A 6,012-nucleotide genomic window follows, 5' to 3' on the forward strand; every position below is an offset into this window, starting at 1 on the left:
GCGTTTCCAGGGGGCCCGTCGTGTTCCTCTACGGCATTGGTCTGGGGACCCTGGCGCCCAATTTTGAAAAGAACCAATAGTTTGGAAAAGCTGGAGCATCAGCTTTCAGAGTTTGGGCCAATATTCATGGGAAATACACAAAAACATGGGGTTTCCACGTTATTTCACTCCCAATGTGTACGCTCCGACCTCTGTCATCCCCACTCATGCCCTAAATCCCTCGATTTTGTTAGTCTGTGTCTGGAGAAACTGATTTCTTTTTCAGATCATCCATTTGGATGCTCTAGACAAAAGAGAAGTGGGAAAACAAAAGCAATGGATAAAAATAAAGCGGGCATCATGAGATTTCGTGTAGCTAATGAGAAACTCAGCTCCATTTTGCAAGCACCTTTAGCTTCAACAAAAATGGGAAAAGTCCTGAAGAACAGGTAGCAAACAGAACCAAATGTTTTTTCTTACTAGGAATGACGGAATCCCTGACAATCATGACTCAGAGTGTCAGATTTGGATTTCTTTTCATTCCTTTCTCTTTTCTTCTTTTTTGAGACAGAAGCTGGCTCTGTCACTCAGGCTGGAGGGCAGTGGCCCGATCTCAGCTCACTGCAACCTCCACGCCCTGGCTGGCATTCAAGTGATTCTCCTGCCTCAGCCTCCCGAGTAGCTGGGATTACCGGTGCCCACCACCCACCACCATGCCTGGCTAATTTTTTGTATTTTTAGTAGAGACGTGGTTTTGCCTTGTTGGCTAGGCTTGGTCTCCAACTCCTGACCTCAGGTGATCTGCCTCCTCGGCCTCCCAAAGTGCTGGGACTACACGTGTGAGCCACTGCGCCCAGACGAGATTTGGATTTTGTATTTCACAAACACCCACATAGCACTTGTTATGTGCTAGGAACTATTCTAAGAGTTTTAGAAATATTAACTCTGTCCAGGGTGTGACTGGCCAGTGGTGCAGGCGCTAAAGAAATATACCAAGACAGTCATAGATAATGGAAGGCAGATTTATTAGAGAAGATATGAAAATGCGTTGCAAGGATGCAGTGGGCAGCACCGCAATGGAGGAGCTGTCTGCAAAGAGGCAGGGGCTGGAGGGAAGTTTTATAGGGTCATGCTGGAGGGTGGTAGGTGCAGAAAGAGGTTATGCTGCTGGAGCCATTGTACGGAATGTGTGCCGTTTGTATTCATTGTTCTTCCCCACCTGGGGCCCACCTCGCCCTTCTCATTCTTGCTTACTTCTAAGGACTCCACATCCACCCCCACAACACCCGTCAGAACAACAATGACAAATCTTTGGCATTAGGGCTGAGGTCTCATCTTCCAACTTCTTCCTGCTGACCAGGGTGTAGAGTTGACCCTACCTATGGTTGATGGTCTGTCAGAAGACCCCATGGGTCATTGTCCCAGATTGTGGGACATAGAATGTTGAATCTTGCTGGAGGAAAGGACTCATCACAGAGTGGGAGTGTGTTAAGGCAAAACTGGTGACCAGCTGAATCCCGGGGACTCTCATAAAGGCAGCAGGCGTCACTGGGGAGAGATTGATATCCCATTCACAGCATCATGTGAAAGTGAAACTGCTGAATTCTAGAAGATAAAAGTTTGTTTCTTAAGCCAGCTATTGGGTGGGGGGCGGCACAACCATTTGCAGTGTGACTGTTTTTCCTTATTGGAAGCCCATTTAGATAGCTTGAAAGTTAAACTTGGTGAAAAAGTGTTTAAATTTAATTAGACACAATAGGAGTGTATCCAGGGTTATGAATATAGCAAGCAAATACATGACTCTTAGGAAGAGCATGAAAAGTTTTTTTTATTACATTGAGAATTTAGACTTTTTTTGAGAAAGAGTCTTGTTGTGTCACCCAGGCTAGAGTGCAGTGGCTTGATCTCGGTTCACTGCAATCTCTGCCTCCTGGGTTCAAGCGATTCTCCTGCCTCAGCCTCCTGAGTAGCTGGGACTACAGGCACCCGCCACCAAGCCCGGCTAACTTTTTTGTATTTTTAGTAGAGATGGGTTTTTGCCATATTAGTCAGGCTGGTCTGAAACTCTTGACCGTGATCTGCCCACCTCAGCCTCCCAAATTGCTGGGATAACAGGTGTGAGCCACCGTGCCCAGCCGAGAATTTAGACATATTTTTAAAAGCCAAGGGTACAGAATTAAGTTATATTAGAGGAAAACATTGCTTAATTCTTTTTGATTTTCAAGATGAAATATTTCAGCATTAGGCCATAATAACAGAACTGGAGGAAGAAGTTATAGGAACTGACAAAAAATGAAGGAGAGTTATTATCTTTAGCCTTCTCCAGGGGAGAAAAAGCTGAAAGCAGCAGGCACAGAGAAAGTTGAACTGAGGTATTATTCTGTGAAGCTTTAACTTCTTAAAATTTTATTAAGAGCACATTAATACCTTAAGAAAAGCCGTGTTGGTTCAGGCCTATAATCCCAGCACTTTGAGAGGCCAAGGCAGGCAGATCACCATGTCTAGAGTAGACACCATCCTGGTAACATGATGAAACCCCGTCTCTACTAAAAATACAAAAATTAGCCGAGTGTGCTGGTGCACACCTGTAGTCCTAGCTACTTGGGAGGCTGAGGCAGGAGAATGGCTTGAACCCAGGAAGCAGAGATTGCACTGAGCTGAGATCACCCCACTGCACTCCAGCCTGGCAACAGAGCAAGACTCCGTCAAAGAAAAGAAAAGAAAAGAAAAAAGAGAAGAGAAGAGAGAAAAGAGAAAAGAAAGAAAGAAGAAAGGAAGAACGAAAGAAAGAAAGAAAGAAAGAAAGAAAGAAAGAAAGAAAGAAAGAAAGAAAACCTTGTTTTTAACACAGGTAACCAATGTTAGACTATTCTAAATAATTCCCTTTCAATTATAACCAACTTAAACACATGCAAAATTCTTACATAACTTCTTTGCAAACCTTCTCACGATTTACACAGACCCATTTATGACATGGACTTTCTGACCTGGACATCAGGACTTTCTGACTTGTCCTAAACATTCCTCTTTCCTAAACAACCAGTCATTTTACTTTAGGACAAAAATTTATCATACAAGGTCCTTTCTTGGCCAGGTGCAGTGGCTCATGCCTGTAATCCCAGCACTTTGGGAGGCAGAGATGGGCGGATCACTTGAGGTCAGGAGTTCAAGACCAGCCTGGCCAACTGTGGGAAGTAAAAAAAGTTTATCTTCAAAGTTTCCTTTCTTGTTTAAGAAAAATTCATAAGTGTTAGAAATAATAGTTTGTTTTAAACACCTTCTTCAGAAGCCTTCTTGCCTTTTTGATAGAAGCCCTATCCTATGTAGCTGTTAGAAATGTTTACAGGCACGTAGTACATTCTATGTCCTCGTACTTTAACCAAAATATCTGTGCTGGACGCACTCACAGGTATGTCCCAGCTCGCAGCCTATGTCCCTTCCTCTTTTTTGCTCTCCATTTCCTTTATCTGTTTAGAAAAGTTTCAGGTTATTAGACAATCGGGTTTTAGTTTAGATTATGAGGTCTGGCTCCAGCCAATGGAGATCAGACACAGCAGTAAGGACAACCCCAAATACAAAGAATTAAATATGTCTGCTTTCCTTTGTTCATTGTATTCTTGCGACAAGATTACTAGTGGCAGTATCCTTTCTGCAGGAAGTAAAAAGAATTCCTTTGCTGAGAGATCCTTTGTTCCAGTACTAATTTTTCTTTGCAACACCAAAAAGGTAACTCAGAGAAAAGCAAATTTCAGGACAGGAAATCAGAAGCTGTCCATGCAGGGAAAAAGAATCAATACATGGCAAAAGTACCCCAAGTATTAAACCACAAAGGACTGGCTTTCAAAGTCAGGAATTGAACCCAGGCTGCCATTGTGACAGGACAAAGCCTTAGCAACTGACCTACAGCACAAGGTGACTACTGTTGTTTTTCCAGAAGTTTAGAGCATTTTCAAGCTTGCAAAGGGTTTTAACTGCTCAAGACAATTTTCTAAGACTAGCCATGTTATGATTATGCATCTTTATTTTAATTTAACCATTTTCTTTTCATGGGGTACTCAATTCCAATAGTGATTCAATCTAAATAAAAGCCTGTTAAAGTCCAAATAGTAATTTTCCAGGTTTTTACCATATAAGCAAAAGGTATTTCCAGAAAGGGGTAGAGAAGTCATCTCCATGACAGGCGGCTTTTTAACTCAAGAAGGAAGTTCATAATTTTACTTGCCACCTCCAGAGTTGCCCTTGGCTTTGTTTTCTTGATGACTCCTGTTTGATTTGGAAGCTAGCCAAAGCAGAGAGCCCCCTTTTAGTTTAAGGCCTGATGATCATCAGGGGTTGGGATTCTGTCCCACGAGCCCACTGGCCCTCAGGGCAGTCCGGTTTCCAGTGGCCAGGCTTGTGGTAGAGGGAGCAAGCCATGCGGGATTTTTTCTCATAGGGCCAGTTTGCCTTCCAGTGGCCTGGCCTTCTGCACCGAAGGCAGTTACCTGGAGGTGTGTAGCTGGAGTAGGGGCGGGGGGCTTGCAAAGCAGCCAACAGCTGAGGCTGCTTCTTGTCCCTGCGTTTTTCTTTCTCCTTAGCCCTGTTCTTATTCTGCTCTTGGTTATAAAAGACTGAGGAGACTAATTTGCTGATTTTCTGCCTAGGGGCCATGCTGTATTACAAACGAAAATTCGACATTTCTTTTTGAATCTCTGGGTGACATTTGTCTCAATGTTTTGGGATGCGACCCAGAGGTGTTTGAAGGGATAGAGAGAGTTTGTCCCATGGCGGAAGTGGAAAACGATGATCTGCTGGGGGCTAATGTCTGCTGGGGACACCAACCGCATTCTCTCAGGCACCCCTGTCAGTACCCACCGCCCTCCGCCCCCTGCACCCCCCCCCACCAAGGAAGAGGACTCAACTCACATCTGCTGAAGGATTCCAGTGCACTTTTTTTTTTTGAGATGGAGTCTCGCTCTGTCACTTGGGCTGGAGTGCAGTAGCACGATCTTGGCTCACTGCAACCTACACCTCCTGGGTTCAAGTGATTCTCCTGCCTCAGCCTCCCGAGTAGGTGGGATTACAGGCATGTACCACCACACCCAGCTGATTTTTATATTTTTAGTAGAGATGGGGTTTTGCCATGTTGGCTAGGCTGGTCTTGAACTCCTGACCTCAGGTGATCTGCCCACCTCTGCCTCCCAAAGTGCTGGCATTTCAGGCATGAGCCGCTGTGCCCCCAGCCTCCAGTGCACTTTCTAAAAGGGTGTTCCACCTATTAGAAAGGACATCTTGAGGCCGGGCGCGGTGGCTCACGCCTATAATCCCAGTACTTTGGGAGGCCAAGGCGGGTGGATCACGAGGTCAAGAGATCAAGACCATCCTGGTCAACATGGTGAAACCCCGTCTCTACTAAAAATACAAAAAAAATCAGCTGGGCATGGTGGCGAGTGCCTGTAGTCCCAGCTACTCGGGAGGCTGAGGCAGGAGAATGGCTTGAACCCAGGAGGCGGAGGTTGCAGTGAGCAGAGATCGCACCATTGCACTCCAGTCTGGGTAACAAGAGCAAAACTCCATCTCCAAAAAAAAAAAAAGAAAGGACATCTTGGTGCTGGAGACTTGCGCTGGATGATTAGCCAGGAACCAAGAAAAAGGGTAAAGGAAGAACTCAGCCTGGTGCCATCCCAGGAGAGAGGACCAGAATGGGGAGACTCACTGCTTTGAGCCAGCTTGAGATCACCTAATTTGGGAACGTCCAGAGCAGGAGGTCTGGCTGTTTTCACAGGAGAATTTAGAGTAAGAAAGAGGGCCTCTGAGCTCCCCAAAACATATGTGCCAATTGCACCACATAAAGATTGCAGAACTTTTCACCAGAAGGGATAGGAGAGGGCCTTCTTCTCTTCTGGGCAAGGCAGCCAAACCTGTTCACCCACAATGGCCTTCAGGCCACACCAGAGAATGGCCGTGACCAGTTGCCATCAATTGTCCAAGGGATGCTAGAGTTTGTCCCCTGGAAGACTGAAAAGTAAAGCAAACTCTGAACTCTCACTCGAT

This window comes from Sapajus apella, unplaced genomic scaffold, assembly GCF_009761245.1.
Source record: "Sapajus apella isolate SASKATOON/1434 unplaced genomic scaffold, GSC_monkey_1.0 scaffold115, whole genome shotgun sequence".
NCBI lineage: Eukaryota > Metazoa > Chordata > Mammalia > Primates > Cebidae > Sapajus > Sapajus apella.